This window comes from Mytilus californianus, unplaced genomic scaffold (assembly GCF_021869535.1).
Source record: "Mytilus californianus isolate M0D057914Y unplaced genomic scaffold, xbMytCali1.0.p SCAF_8, whole genome shotgun sequence".
Classification (NCBI taxonomy): domain Eukaryota; kingdom Metazoa; phylum Mollusca; class Bivalvia; order Mytilida; family Mytilidae; genus Mytilus; species Mytilus californianus.
In genome coordinates this window covers 102,545,927-102,563,847 of record NW_026262734.1, presented here as the reverse complement: position 1 = coordinate 102,563,847, position 17,921 = coordinate 102,545,927, and positions in this window count along the sequence as shown.

The window sequence follows — 17,921 nt, the reverse complement described above, 5'->3', positions numbered from 1 at the left end:
GACAAAACCAAAAAACTTTACCTTCAAATGGTCTATCCCTGAAATCTCATTGAAAAACTCTGTTAAAAGCTACTTTTTGAAATATTTTCAAATGCAAAGGGACTATCTTGTTTGGATAATGCTATGATATTCATTCATTCATTCACTTTATGTGCTAATCCGAATTTCAAAGAACTCTACAAATAAGGGAAAATTATGTCTGCACCAATCTGATTAACTTGTATTTATCCCAACAATATTTTTGAATAACTTGTGCAACTGGCCAGAAATTAAGTGTGATCTCTTCAGATCACTTTGTGTATTTAAAGTTATCTGTTTGATATTGTAAAACATTCCAAAGATTAGACTTACCTGACCCATGTGTTGTCCTTCATACACTTCAAAAAGGTCTTCCACCATTGGAACCATAGATTCAGAAATTTAAACAAAAATTAACATTTCAAATCAAAGGTCACTTACACTTACTTTTACCTCGAAATTTGACATAAGCAGTCATCTCAGTACAAGAATCTATGACAAACGAGACGATTTTAATTTTGAAATTATAAATTTCCCCCACCTTAGCAGCAGTATACCAACTTCAAGGGCATATGGGATGTACATTTCCCAACTCATTCGGTATTCAAGAGCTTGCAGCTGCTACTCAGACTTTGTGAAACGTCACCAGTGTCTGAGCAGAAAGTTGACGAACCAGAGTTATGTCAAAGAACGCTTAGTCCTTACAAAAGTGCATCGGAAGATACCAAGATCTTGTTGATAAATATTCAGTATCAACCTCATGAATAATACATGATGGTCTTAAATAAAATTGAGAATTGAAATGGGGAATGTGTCAAAGAGACAACACCCCCACCAAAGAGCAGAAGTATAGGTTCTAGGTACTGACATTGTTTATCATCTTAATTACGTGTTATATGTCTTTGTATATTTTTAACCTTTACTGTTTGGTCTTATTTTTGTAATATCCTTTTGGTGTGTCTCGGTATTTATACACCCGCCATTGTGTTATTGTACTATGGTCACTTTTGTATTCTTGTCTTTCAGTTTTGCATATGTGCTTTGTCTATAGAGTGTCTATATGACATTTTGTTTGTATACGACCGCAAAAAATTTGCATTCGTATATTGCTATCATGTCGTTGTCAGCAGCAGTGGCGTCCGAAGACACATTGATTTGTTTTCAGAACAATAACTTTAAGGAAGGTTGGGATTGATTTTGGGGGTTATGGTACCAACAGTTTAGGAATTAGGGACCAAAAAGGGGCCAAAAACAAGCATTTTTCTAGTTTCCGGTCAATTACTTGTGTGTTAGTATATGGATCTCTCTGAAATTGTACCACAAGGTTCCATATCACAAAGGGAAGGCTGGGATTGAGTTTGGGGGTAATTGCCCAAAACGTTTAGCAATTAGGGGCGAAAAAGGGGCCAAAAACAAGCGTTTTTCTAGTTTCCAGACAATAACTTTTGTTAAAGTTTATGGAACTCTCTGAAATTGTACATTTTTCCTGAAAAGAAAATAATCTTTAAAATTAAATTTTGGGGGGGTGTTTTTCAAAAAGTTTGGGGGGGAACACATTTTTTTGGGGATTTTTTTTTTATAATATTGGGGTATTTTTCCCCAAAATTTTCCATTTTACATAGATTATTTCTGATTTATATATAAAAGCAACAAATACTGATATGGCAGGAGATACACACCAAACAGGGTGTATAAATTATTCTATATAACAGATTAACTAAGTATTGTGCAACAGCACAATATTGCGCAATAGCACAGTATTGTGCAACAGCAAGAAATCTTCAATTGAAAATAAATACAAATCTTTTAACCAATTTCAATGGGATTAATTTAAAGTCTTTAATTTTTGGGGTTCTCACTTTGTATTACTATTTTGGATATTGGTTCCCATTTTTAAATTGGTCTACATTGAGGTCCAAAGGATCCAAAATTAAACTTTGTCTGATTTCATTAAAAACTGAATTATTGTGGCTCTATGATATGCTGAATCTTATTGTGCATTTAGATTTTTTATTTTGGGCCCTGTTGTCAAATTAGTCGATATTAAAGTTTGAAGGGTCCAAAATTAAACTTTGTTTGATTTCAACTAAAATAAATTTTTTGGTGTTTTTATACGCCCGTTTACGGGACGTATTATGGTATACCGTTGTCCGACTGTCCGTCCGTCCGTTGTCAACATGTCGGACATTAACTCAAAAACACTTCAACCAATTTGCATAAAACTTTGGTGAATTGTTTATATCTATTGATGTGAGCTCCCTTTCATTTTTTATAAAATTTAGATTTTATCTTTCTGAGTAATGGGGTTTTATTCATTAAAAAAGGGGGGATTTTCCAGTTTTCGGACAATAACTCAAAAATGCTTTCACCAATTTGCAAGAAACTTTGGTCAATTGTTTATATCTATTGACATGAGCTCCCTTTTGATTTTTATAAATTTTAGATTTTATGTTTCCGAGTTATGGAGTTTTATTCATTAAAAAATAAAAAGGGGGATTTTCCAGTTTTCGGACAATAACTCAAAAATGCTTTCAGCAGTTCTCATGAAACTTTGGAGAATTGTTTATATCTATTGATGTAAGCTCCCTTTCAATTTTTATAAATTTTAGATTTTACACTTCTGAGTAATGGGATTTTATTCATAAAAAAGGGGTGATTTATTAGTTTTCGGACAATACCTTTAAACCTTATTACCTTTTCATTAAACTTTGGTGACTGGTTTATATCAATTAAGATAACATCCTTTTAGTTTTTCACAAATTTCTGATACGACATTGAGTAGTTATTGAACTTTTTTCGTAAAAAATGCGATGGGCGTATCATGTGCTCATGGCGCAGCTGTTTATTTTATATGCTGAATCTAACCATGTTGTTAAATTTTGGATATCAGACCATACTAGGTAAATTAAATGTCCCATTTCAAATTTTTAAGATCTTTGACCACATTCATTTTTGTGTCAGAAACCTATATTATGTCAAAAATTTGATCACAATCCAAATTCAGACAGTATCAAGCTTGAATATTGTGTCGAAACTTGCCCTAACTGTTCAGGGTTCGACCTCTGCGGTCGTATCAGGCTGCGCTCGGCGAAGCATTTTTTTCTTTGTTGACATAGTTATTTGTTTTTACAGTGATTACGATTATAACACAATGTTGGCTGCTGTACCCCAATTTTTTACATTTGTGCCTTTTATGTCTGGCTGTTTTGCTCACACATTATTGATAATATAATGGAATTCTATGCGACTCTTACAAGTGAGAGGTTTAGCTAGCTATAAAACCCGGTTTAATCCACCATTTTTTACATAAGGAGATTTCTGTACCAAGCCAGGAATATAACAGTTGTTTTCCATGCATTTGATGTGTTTGAGCAATTGAATTTGCCATTTGTTAAGGGACTTTCCGTTTTGATTTTTTTTTAGTTTGGTATTTTTGTTATTTTACTTTTACATGGCTAATGGTAACAAAAGATTAACCATTATTTAGGCCGTTAAATTGTAAAAATGAAGAATAGCAATTTTTTATGTCAATGTGATGATGGTGAAGTTTGTGTCGAATCCATAGCTTTGAATTAAGGGATCTTTTGACAAATCGTCTTTTTGGTAAAGGCTGTTACTCATATATATTTGTAGTTATTGTTCGGAAGTTCTCAAGTTGAAATCATCCTTTCGCAAATTTGACGGACGCCATCAGGAGTTGGTTGACCGTTACGGAATATCTGTTTTCACAGATGACTACGGATATGTTTCAATAGTAACCATAAACTCGCCCTTCTTTTCCTCGAATGTGAACTACCGAATTAGACTTACCATCGGGTTTGTACTTACATGAGCAACACGACGGCTGCCTCGAAGCAAGATCTACTGACCCATCCGGAGCACCTGAGACCACCTCCAGTTTTTGGTTCATGTTGCCCAGTCTTTAGTTTCTATATGTTGTGATCTTTTTATTTTAATGCCACAGCGTTTTCAGTTTATTTTCGACTTGTGAGTTTGATTGTCCCTTTGGTATCTTCCGCCTCTCTTTCAATATTCAAATATATAATCGTTGATTGAAAACATACTTATGTTTTTCAAACATGATCTTGCAATTGAAAAAAAGAAGTAACTACCCGAAAAAAATATGTTTAAGACATGCTTCAATAAATTGGGGTATCATAGTTATGGTATTGCATGATTCATGAACCAAAAAGAGTAACATATCTTTGCAATAAATCCGAAAAATGCTGTTAACTTGAAACACATAAGAATGCGTAAGTAAACAGACTTACTTTGTTGAAATGGCCTATAAAAATAAAACATGAGAATATGTAGTTGATCGTATTAGATCAGGTCTGAATATCCAAAACAATAAAATGGTATGAATGTTATATTTTAAATTGGTTTTTGCCTTTCAACTGTTTTGATTCGATTGCCACTGGTGATCCTTGTATTAACAAAACATGCACGGTGAAAACATGCATGCGGCATACCGAGTAATTTGTTTTGAATTAAAAATGAATTTGACGTTTTCTACCGAATTAAAGAAAAGTAAATAAAAACTATAACATGATAAATGTTTTTCTCTTTTAAAAGTTTTATTATCAGAAAAAAAATATGTTACAGTGTCAATAAAAGTGTCCAATTGACAGAATTCTTCACGAATGAAAATTTTCTTTTAGGTAATCAATATTTTATCTTAAATTAATTGAATGGGGTTTAGTTTCAGTCTTGGTCTATGTAAGTATAATATCAAGACTAGGAACAACGTGGAACATTTAAACAATACAACACAACCACATTAACGGAAATAATGTAAGTGTCATTTTTATATACACAAACATCATGATAAAATAATGTGAGGAAGTGTGTCCCAAATATTTACTGATTTACATGTAAAGGAAGTCCGTAGTATGATACGTCTAACGCTTCTCAATACAATAGAATGAACAGATATGGGTTTTATCAAAGAAAGGCGAAAGGTACCAAAGGGACATTCAAATGTAACTTTAAGTTAGTAAATCTTTACAATTTTATGAAGCATTTGTAATCGACATTAATTGTCTAAAAATTGTCTTTAAACTCATAGATTTCACCATTTAATAATAATACATTCTGACAGTTTTTCAAGGAGTATATTTCTGTTCAAAAAGGAGTTTTTATTTTCTTCGCATGTATAGTAACAATGATGAGAGGCAAACGTTATCTGATGTTACATTTTACCCGGAATCGTTGTGGCATATGCTTATCTGATAACTAAAACGACATAACAATATTACAAATAAAATTAAATTAGCAATATTCTGCTAAATCGTGTCAATAATAAAGAAGTTTAGTTACAATTACAGTTAACAAGTCGGGTTTCTCAGTAATCCTTAAATTTTCAAATATGAAACAAAAAACTGAATAAGTCCAGGCAGGGAAATATGTTATAAGAGTCTAGATAATATCAAACAGGAATGTGTATTTTAGCAGTATGTGACAAAACCTTTCGGTATTTTGGGTCCTTAAAGATCTTCAACTTCGTATTTTATTTGGTCTTGATGAGTCGTTTGTTAACGAAACTAGTGTCTGGCATACACAATTTTAATCCTGGTATCTATGATGCGTTTATTTAATATTATTACACTTTCTGGAACTTTTTAAGTTTTGATTTGGGACGAGTGAAATTTCTCAACTGCCTTAATAGTTCTCATTAGTAACTGAACAACAAAAAGACAGTTAAAAAGATCATCTCCAAAATAAATTATTGTTCGTTATCTTCTTCTATAAAATACTACAGAAAGTAAACATCATAAATCTGAAATCATATAATAATCTAAGCACATTTAATTGAAAATAAACATTTTTCTAAAAAGTGTTCTGATATACCACAGGTAGATGGGAAGACTTTTTCTATTCGTTTGACCACATATGCAGTATATAAATTGTATTACAGCTATACGCAGCTTCTAACTTCGTTCTCTTTTCATTGTTTTGAATTTGGATTCCGTTTCCAGACGAAGACAGCAACTCCACTTAAAAGTACTACAAACAACGCCATGGAACAAATCCCAACGATAACATAGATTGTTGCACCAGATGAATGGTCTGAAATAGATAAGAAACAGTGTTAAACAATAATTGTTTAGCTTGTATTTTGTCATAATTCACTAGATTTCAGCTAAAATATAAAATATAATGGTTGTCGCATACTAAAGCTAGTATCCTTGTAGGAGACACCAGTGCAAACGCATACCAATAAAAAGAGGTGTAAGGTATATACCTCATACAATGTGTTAAACAACATTTTATAGGCAGTGGATTACTTTTACAGAGACAAACAAAGGTATACCATAACACCAGATTCCCTAAGTTCTAAGTGTGTTCTGTGGAATGTTGTTAGTCTTTATGAGTTTTTTTTTACCATGGTGTTGTCAGTTTGTCTTCAAATTCAGAGTTTGAATACCCCATTGATATCTTCCGCCTCTCTTTTAAGACAAAACCAATTAAGACGGCTTGAAAAAACCACTGTGGAGGTTCCTGACTTGGGCCTAGCATTACTTTTCCATATAATATAGTAGTCAGACACATGTATGCATATATGACAGGGTTAAACTCGTTTCTTTTGGTTTTTGTCGAGCCTTCGACTTTTGTCGAAAAAGCGAGACATAGCGATCCTACATTCCGCCGTCGTCGTCGTCGGCGGCGTTCACAAATATTCACTCTGTGGTTAAAGTTTTTGAAATTTTAATAAATTTCTTAAACTAACCAGGATTTCTACCAAACTTGGACAGAAGCTTGTTTATGATCATAAGATAGTATCCAGATGTAAATTTAGTAAAAAGAATTAATTTTTTTTTCGTATTTTACTTATAAATGGACTTAGTTTTTCTGCCAGGAAACATTACATTCACTCTGTGGTTAAAGTTTTTAAAATTTTAATAACTTAAGCTAAACTGGATTTGTACCAAACTTGGACAAAAGCTTGTTTATGATCAAAAGCTAGTATCTAGAAGGAAATTTTGTTATAATTTTGTGCCTGTTTTTTCGTATTTTACTTATAAATGGACTCAATTTTTCTTCCAGTTAACATTACATACAGCCTGCAGTTAAAGTTTTTAAAACATTTATTAGATTCATAAACTATCCTGGATTTTTACCAAACTTTGACAGAAGCTTCTTACAATCAAAAGATACTATCGAGAGGAATATTTTTATTAATTTTTTTCCTCATTTTTGTTGAGCCTGCGATTAACAGCAAAAGTAGGCGAGACACCGGGTTCCGCGGAACCCTTACGAATTTTTAGATCATAACATTTTGTCTATAAATCTAGAAAAAAATAACATTCGACGGTGCTTTTTTGAATGTACAATAACATGCAGGTATCAACTTTTCGATAACCTCATACTTATCTTTTCTTGTTAAACGTAGCATAATCTTATTATCAATTGATTGCCTTATAGAGAAAATGACCACATTTTCACTTCACTTCTGATTAAGTTGCATTAAATCAGATTAATTTATCGGTTTGGTAATTGTGAATCGCCTTTCAGGGGTTTTAAAATAAATAGGGTTTTATCCTACTTTAAAACAGATATATCATTTTAAATTCGTGTTAATTTTCTCAGCCATTTTAATAAACAAAATCGTTTCATTAATTCTTGTAAATATTCATGACGTCACAATACAAAATGATTCGACCTGCTGTTTCGGTTTATATTCATCATGTCGAATCAATTTTAAAAAAATCCAGATACATGGGAATAATATAGTATTACTTAACATATCAAATAATACCGTAAAAAGAAAAAAACAAACTTTCACTGATCGATTACAAGCTGATGATGTATATTTCTGATTTGCAAAATGGCGATACTATCGTGACATTTTAGTAGAAAACCAATACGATTAAGAACAATTTTGATTCACATCATAAATAATATGAAATTACTAACTATTACCGTTCTTGCCCAAGGAAGCTTTGAAGTCAAATAGCTTGATGTTGCATTGTGCATCCAGACAACCTTTTGCAGAGATAGGTTGGAATGAATAATTCTCTAAATTTGCCTCCAATTCGCCTTTTTCAAGTTTATTCCGAAATTCACGAACTATCAAATTGATATCAGCAGACTCGGTATAATTTGTATTCAAATCTTAAGTTTTTTTGGTCTGCAAGGTGTACACACATTATAAATTTGTTGGTCGCTAATTCCAGTGCATAGTCACCTTCTGTCCCTTTACATTTGTATTTCTTTTCAAGACAATTTTCATACCACACACAGTCTGTTCCAGAAGGACTGTAACATGACGAAGGAAGAGTAAGATATGTCTACCAGTATTCCTGTCCTCGCTGACATTTACAGCAACCTTCAACTGGACCTGAATTAACATTGTACAGTTCAAGTATGCATTGGTTATATCAATAGGTTGCAGTTCAATCTTCACATCTGTGTTCTCCACTAGATTCAGTTTTAATGTATGTATCTGTCAGTCAGGTTCCCCATTGATATTCGTTATTGTACCTAGATAGCAGTATGCACTATATGGTTCCGCTAGGTCCTGATTGTGTAGAACAACGTGTGCGTATATTCGAAACATAGAATACAAGAAAGACGATTATCAGCATAGCAGATTGCTTGAAAATTAAATCCATGTTTCAATGTTTCTGAAAACGACTTTATGAAAATATAGTAACAACAACGATATTAAAACTCAACAACGATATACAGCAACATTTTATATTCTTTGAAGTTACCGGTCCGAAAAGAACTAAATCTATTAAAACAAATCAACGACCTGGCTTATGCTAAAACAATAAGCGAAAGACAAAAATCGACAACCGCTGAATTATAGGCTCCTGCCTAAAAACAGGCATTTACAACACGAGACGAGGTGTTCTTTGCTTAAGGTATGATATATTGTAAAACTTTTGAACACTCAGGTAATCCCACGTAGAAAAACGTAACTTTTGATAAGAATAAGATTATGACAACTATAAGTCCTTCATGGCCTCATTGCGTATTTCAATCAGCAACAAATCTGAGGAATGACCTTGTTATATAATATACCTAAACGTACAAAACACGGTACATTGCCGAGTCATTTTCGTGTTCTACTAAGGAAGGAATTGTCCGTTAGATTAACAAAAAATTTGTCCGCAGTGAAAGGGAGATTACAGAAGTATGCGTAGTGGCATTCCCCGTATGTAGAATCTTAAGAGTAGTATCATAGGAGGGTTTTCGGTTACCCTCCTTGGTATCGAGTTATGTAACAAGAGGTAATGAGGTCATAAAAAAGACTGACACAATAACCGGAACTGAGAAGGAGGGAAGAGGAGGGGGACCCCCCCCCAAAAAAAAAAAAAAAAAAACGCGAAGTCTATAATTTATGAATACCAATGAACTACATTACACACATGACTGCATCAAAAGGTACGAGTAATAAAATCAACAAATACGATGAGGGAGATCAACAAATGATGATGACACTATTATGACCCTTTATGTGTTATATCTACAAATCGAACAGTCAGATAATTATTTTTATTACCTTATTTTACCTATGAAGATTGTAAAGGTATTAATTACTTTACGATGATACTTTTATTAAAACTGTATGTTTTATATCTACAAATCGAACAGATAATTATTTTTATTACCTATTTTACCAATGAAGATTGTAAAGGTATTAATTACTTTACGATAATACTTTTGTTACTCTCTACAAATCGAACAGATAATGATTTTTATAACCTTATTTTACCTTTGAAGATTGTAAAAGTATTAATTACTTAACGATAATACTTTGATTACCCTGTATGTGAAATAGTAGCCTATCTATCCAGACAGGGATTAAATAATGTAAATAGAATGATTTAAATTAAACAAATGAAGTTTCGATCTCTCGAAAATGCCTGTACCAAGTCAGGAATATGACAGTTGTTGTCCATTCGTTTGATGTGATTTGTCATTTGATTTTGCCATGTGATTAGGGACTTTCCGATTGAATTTTACTCGGAGTTCAGTATTTTTGTGATTTTACTTTCGAGTAATTCAAATAGATTGATAGGAATAAAATATATCACGATCGGGATTGAAGCTTGAGATGTACTTGAGATCTGCTACATTTAAGTGTAGGTGGTATAGACTTTTCTTTTGTTTTTTAATTTCTATCTTCTTTTTCTTTATTTTCACGAGGCACAACATATTTATTCGTTCTTTTCGTAATTAAACTGAGCAATGATTTTTCTATCGTTGTCCTGCAAGTCTTCTGTCGAAAAGTCCTTCATAATATCCGACATCTCAACACCTCGACATCTCTTTTTTTACGTAATAAGTACTATACAGTCCACACGTTTCTGAATCACTGGGTTGTTATGAAAATGGGAATAAAAGTATTGTGATCCGTTTACAATCTAGACGTTTCTAACGCAACGGTGATACACCTCTGGTTATGGGTCTATCCATCACGTATGCTGGTAAGTCGTCTGCATAGACAACGGTGACCGACACACCGTTCAAGACATCTTCGAGAGCCTTTCCCGACATTAAAAGCTCGATAGAACTGTTGATCCCACAACCTTTTTGTATGTGTTCGTTGAAGCCTCGGAGGTAGAAAAAGACCAGCCCACAGGTCCGACAAGCTTAAAGATCCTCTCCGTCATTCATGGTGTCAAAGCTATCTCCATCTGACGTGTCTTCGTCTGATATGTCGGATGAGTCCAATAAGTCTTCCTACTCCATGGCTTCGTCTCGAGTCGTTGGTGTAGTAGAGGTATCGAGTCTTCCACCTGTTATCAAAACATTAGTGCGAAGTCTCAACGATATCGGGGTTTTCGCTTTTAGATCATCCAAGAGAAATCCGAACGGTTTCTGTGTAGCCTCTTCCCACTTTTGCAAAGAGAAATCCGGTCTAGACAGCAGCATCTGTCGTCCGAGAGTCATGATTGGTAGTCGATCTATGGGATTGTTAAAGAGTATGAGATCATAATGACAGTGTCGCCTCTGTGTAGGGTCTTTACCAAAATACAAGTTTCGATTTACACCTCTACCGATAAATTTCTGTGATGGCTTCCTTCCGTAAATAAATCAATAATTCATGTTTTGCTGAGGTCGACATCATGTCGTCCAATATGACTATGTTTCTCGTTCTGGGATCGAAAAAGTCGTCACTTGACGAAATAACGGAATATATAAAAAGTTACAACATTACAACAAATCAATGATAACAAACTATAAAAACTTGAAAGGACCTCACACATTCTGCAGTGTTTATATTTTTCTTTTTAGTCATGTATTAACTCAAAATAACACTTTACAAATTCTGGTGTTGGTCTTCCCAAAAACTATTTCGTAAAACCATTTTATAACGTTTGATAATATGCCTTGTAGTATTTACCATATTTGTCATTTGAATCAAAATTGTGAACAACGCTAAAGACCCAATATGTTTTTGTTAAGAAAAATGTCGAAGTAATCAATATTAGATTTAAATTTAAATGGCTTCTATGATACAATTACACTTATTTTGGTTTCGCACGTAATCAAAAACCATATAAAAAGATACTTTTCTCAAAACTTATATAACAAGTCGTTAAAAGTAAAGAAAACCGTTTTATGTTAACTTCAGCGGAACAATAATTTCACAGTTTTTAACAAGTGTGGTTCGTAAAAGCCGTTCTCATGCTCGTAGAATAAATCGCAATCAGAAAAAATTTTGTACCAACAATACAAATATTTCGGACCTAATTACTATTTCCAAAAAAACGGCAGACATTATCTGTTAACCAAGCTCTGTTCTTTACCTGTTAATAAATTACAAAAAAATTTAGAGGATTGCAACACAATTCCATATTGCAGTCCTAAGTATGAAATCGTCCAAATTATAATTGCATATTGTTATTCTAAACTGTTTCCACACATTGATCAAAGATCATAAAAAAACATTTTATTAAAATCAAATATGTCAATAAAGGTTTTGCCGGTATTTTTAATAATCATTCTGTTAAAGAACAAATTCCTGGCTATTTTGATAATACTGAATTCCCTCTTATTTGTTATGTTTACAAAAAATCCCAAGGAACTAAGTGTTTAATTATAGCGAAGTGTGGAAAAATGTTAATATCAGTGACAATACACCTACGTCATGAAATTGCAGTAATTCCGAATACATTTACGGCCCCAGTTCCCATGTTATAACAGGAGACCTTAAATCGCTCATGGCCGAGAGTTGAAACCATTCCCCAGTAAAAGACCTAAATATCGTCCCCCGTCAATTATTAATCGGAAAGAGTGTCGTAACATCATCTACGACTCACTCCGTACTTACTACTCGAAATTGATAAAACGAGAAAAAGCTGACAAAAAATCCTTAGATTTGTATATTTAATTCAGTAATGAACATAGTTGATATTCGTATTAAACATTTTAAAATACATTTTACTCCTAACAACAACCACAATAGCCCTATTTCTCTTATCAAACATAAGATAAAAGAACTCGCCAAGGAATTTGTTTTTGTCCCGTCTGATAAGGCTGCTAATAATATCCTTATTGTTTGACGTAAATTTTACATTGAGGTTCTGCAAAATGAAATCACCAATTCACCAACATTCCAACTGACTCCATTTTCGAAAAATGACATCTGTAACAAATATAAATTTTTAGCAACATCTTTACAAGCAGAATCAAATACAATGAAGTTCCAACAAAAGAACTATGTCAATTGGACCTGCTTTGATGCGAAAACTGCCCTTGAATTTTTACTAGATAACATTTTTGTTCGCTATGGAGATTCCGGATATCGTCAAGTTATCGGAATTCCAATGGGGACTAACTGTGCACTACTTAATGCGGACCTGTTTCTTAATTGTTATGAGTTACAATTTATGACTAAAATCAGCAAAGATCCATTGGAACAACATCTGATACAAAAATTTAAAAAATATTTTTTTTACACTTTTAGATATTTGGATGATATATTGGCTCTCAATAATGACGACTTCAGTATGTACACTAAAGAGATTTATTCTGCTGAACTGACTTTAAATAAAGCACATACTAACAATGAGCACTGCCCTTTCCTGGATCTTGATATCTATATCTTTGACGGGAAGCTTAATACCAACATTTACGATAAAAGAGATGATTTTTTATTTCCTATTGTTAATTATCCATTTTTAGATGGTGACGTTCCCTTGTCACCATCTTATGGTGTTTAAATATCTCAACTTGTTCGAATTGCTCGTGTATGTAACAACGTATTTGATTTTAACGAAAGAAATATCTGTATTACTGATTTATTTTTACACCAGGGTTTTCTATATCACAAACTAGTCAAAAACATTTACTAAATTTTACCATCGGTACAAGGACATCATTCGTAAATATAAATCAACATGCAGACATCTTATACGTTCAGGTATTTCACATCCAATCTTTTATGGTAATGTTCTATACGAAGCACAAAAATGTCGGCATTCACCTCAAAAGCTAACCAAACCTTTAAACAGACTTATTCAGAAGGGATATAGTTACGATACTGTTGTCAGGTCATTAAAGATGGCATATCTAAGTATACTAAACCACTAACGGTAGGGATTGTGCTTGATTTTCATATGATGAAGACATAATCTTTCAATCAGTTTAATTAAGGTCTGGAGCTGGCATGTCAATAACTGCTAGTAGTCCTTTGTTAATTTATGTATCATTGTAATTTTACTTATTTTCTTTTGTTACCTATTCTGACATCGGACTTCTTTTGAACTGAGTTTTACTGTGCATATTGCTGTGTGTTTATTTATTCTACATTGGCTAGAGGTATAGGGGGAGGGTTGAGATCTCACAAAAAATGTTTAACCCCGCCGCATTTCTGCGCCTGTTCCAAGTCAGGAGCCTCTGGCCGTTCTTAGTCTTGTATGGTTTTTTTAATTTTAGTTCATTTATATGTTTTGAAGTTTATTGTGACGTCCATTTTCACTGAACTAGTACACATTTTTATTTAGGGGCCAGCTGAAGCCCGCCTCCTGATGCGTGATTTTCTCGCTGTGTTGAAGACCCATTGGTGGCCTTGGGCTGTTTTCTGATCTTTGGTCGGGTTGTTGTCTCTTTGACACATTCCCCATTTACATTCTCAATTTTATTTAAAGATTTCATATTACTTGTTAACGCGGAAGTTAGAACAACTAAAATTTCCGGTTATAATGTAAACTTGATGAAAGTTGGATATATAAATAATTTTCTAGACATTGTTAGATAGGGTGAGTAATAATTTTATCAATGGTACTTTATACAGATTTCAACAACAGCATATACTCTCAAAGCAGTAAGCTTGATATTCGTATCTGTTATTCGATTTATGGTGTATTAGACACAAATTCTACTAAATACGTTTTCTATATGTAAATATGGAATAAAGTTCATATTTGTTTGCAATGAACAAACTTATCACATTATTCAGTCTAAAACTAATATTATGAATAAGTATTTTATATGATTTGTAAATAATGGTAAGCATGTTCAATTCACAAATAATCATGGAAATGTGAATTGAGATTGACAGACAAAGTCCTGAGATTATCACTAGCTAAGAAGTCAGCGTTTCTGGTTTTTCTCTGTGATGCTGATGGAATTTTATTCCTAAAGTACCCATTGCATTGGTAATTGACTTATTTGAATATTAAATTCGATTGAACTTTATTTGTTTTCAAACAAGTCGTTGTCCTTTATCAAGGATGCCAAACTTCTCTGGTAATTTTTAAGGATCTGACTGGTTTATATGCTTTCAAAACAACTCGAGCTAAAAATACATATTGTACAGTTGATATTACCCGCGATCTCTAATATTTCACAAATGTATACCAAACATAGAATAATCTGTTTATTCGAGTGGTGTGTTGATACAAAACATCGCTGTTATTCTTAGGCTATTCATTTATAACATGGGATCAAAAGACAAAGACAAAGCACATAAAATGGTCGTGCGATTGATACGTTTTTCAGCAGGTACTGTCTAATGTTGAAGACAGTACGTTCGCCTATAGATGTTTTATGATTGTTTTTATTTGTGTTGTTAGGAATCTGTATTATTGTCGTATAACAAGATCTCTTTTAATTCCTGAAAAATAAATGCATATAGGTCCAAAACAGACAAAAATCAAAGCTACCAAGAGTGAAATCAGATTTGTTTTGAAACAAGAACAGTAGTAGTAAAATTTCAAATGATACCAATTTCAGTCAACAAACATTTTTGTCTGGAAAAATTAACTTCAAAAGTATACAAATGATAAGACCTAAAAACAAACGTTTTAAGGAATTAGAAATAAAGGCTCTAACAGGTAAAGACAAAATGGACTGAGGTTGCCTTAGCTTTGTCTATAAGTCTAATTCGGTAGGTAACATTCAATAGGAATGTGGTCACGACAATCGGTACATATATTTCGTCATCTGTTAAACAGATATTTCATAACGGTCAACCAACATGTGATGACGTTTTTTTATTTTTTTAAAATAGTTTTTTTCGTATTATTCTCTTCACAGATATTACTGACGTATCTTTTCCACGTCTTCGTTGGTTTCTGAAAGGGAATTGCCACAAACCAATTAAGTATTGACACATCCATACTTTCCATTACAAACAAAAACATTAATGATAATGGGAAAAGGAAAACTTGTAGCGAACGTTTGAAGCTGTAACTGATAAAATCCAGTTGCATGATATAAGCTGCAATTTCGGAATTTTTCTTGAAGAGTAAATACAATACCTCACGGTTTTGACATTGACATTTCATACTAGTTTATCATAATGAAGAACAACTTCAACAATGTACTATTGGTATTTTTTCTTTGATTAAGGACAAATTCTGATTAAAATGGATGAACACGCTTTTGTTGGGAAATAATTATCCATTTCTCTCTACATGTATTTTGTTTCTCTTATGGAACATATATTTATTCTTTGAGGCTTCCCCACGTATGCTTTAGTGATACATGGAGCCTTTTAGAGAAGCTTATCTCATAACTTAACAATCAAATTCGAAATAATGTCAAACAAACAGAGCATCAACACAGAGTTTAAAGCAAAGAGCTAGTGTGAGCCTTTAGGGGGATGCTTTTTATTAATAGTTACGCAAAAATTTCGATAGAACAAACAGATGCCACTTGAATAAAATATGTTATCAAAGCATTTATGAAATAACAAATGTTTATTTTATAAAGTATAATCTATAATTTATTAGTTTTAAACCAGAATGTGACAAAAACACAGACGAAATATACATTTGATGACATGAGGTCTAGATATGCAAAAAGGATATGTGTGGATTTAACCCACCTTATTATGTCCTTTAACTAATTCAGGCAATCTGGACCATGTGTTGTTCGATATTATTTGTCTTTGATTGAGTGTGCTTTTGGTCTTTTGTTTTTATTTCAAAGAAGTCGAATGTTGATTGTTGATGTGTTGGATATACAGTGTGGTATATTCATCGATTCCTGTTTTCATCCCTTGTTATATATTACGTAAATCAAATAAGGTTCAACACACAGATTTACAAACTATTTTGTTCTCATTGAACACTTATGTTTATTGATTTGTAATGAGATTTTGTTTATGTTATAAGTAGATTCCCCTCTTTGATGAAATACTTTTGAATGATGAATAAATTTCGGTTTGAATTTCATTTTCCGGGTTTAATCAACACTCTGTTGTAAATGATAAGCTTTGATCAGTTGATAAATGTACGGAAAATATTCAAGTTTGATAAATATTTAATTTTTGTTACACTTTATAACCCTAAAAAATTTTGTCATTTTTTTATGCCGCATAAGAACAAAAAGGCTATATCGCGGCGAAAAGTCATGTTGATATTTGCGCGCCGTCAAACTCAAGGTCTTTAAGACTAGAGATAGTCTCATGCATGTCGGTACATATGCATCTACTTTATTTTGTATTGAAGTATTGCTAGTGTTATAGGTCATTCTATAATCACTTGTACATGCATACGATAAGGGAAGCTTGTAACATATCCTAATTTCAATCATCGAAATTGATGACAACGCCAGCTAGACCTAAGATAATCGTTCTAAGTTTCCGAGCGAATCCTTATTCAAATGATTATTATTCATTATTGGCCATAAGTCGAAGACAGACAGGCTACACCATTGCTAAAACAAATAGATAAACAATCAAACAAACACAATACTAACAACAGTAAACAGCACGTACCTTACCAAAAACCGATGTGAAATAATATGTTGTTAGATGACAAGATTTCTGAACATTGCCATTATGTTTTGTGATATTTATTATCCAAACCGCATGATGTTGTGCGTTAAACTTTCGAGTAGAGGACTTGACCTTTTCCGTTTTGAACATTTATACCGCTTTTGTGTTATATGTTGCAGTTACCCTGTATCATGAAAATCTTGACCGTATTAAGGGAGAGTAACTGTAAAACGCCATCTTAGATTGTAAAATAGTAGTTAACACTAGGTCTAGTTCTTTGCTTAAATCTGCTAATTTTGAGCAAATTGTCCTTTTATATGGAATAAAGAGAAATAAGTGATTTATTGCATTATTCAGACTGATAAAACAAATACCAAATATTTGTGTTTGTTTGAATCAAATTGTCAACGTGGTCATTTAAGGGGAGATAACTCAATTAGTAATTTTTTTTAAAATAAATGAAAGAGAAATTTACAATTTTTACTTGTAGCAAGAAAACAAGGTTGGTGACACCATTTTTTATTTTTATTTTCTTAAAGCATATTTAAAACCTATGTTATCATATTTCATTCCGAAATTCTATCTCATAGATTTCTTTTTATTCACAAAACGTTTTTTTTTTCATGAACAATCTACGCAAATTTTGGAAATTTTGCACGACTTGTAGCTTGAAAAACGGTAACCCATACTTTTTATTATGTTTTTGAAAAAAGCATGG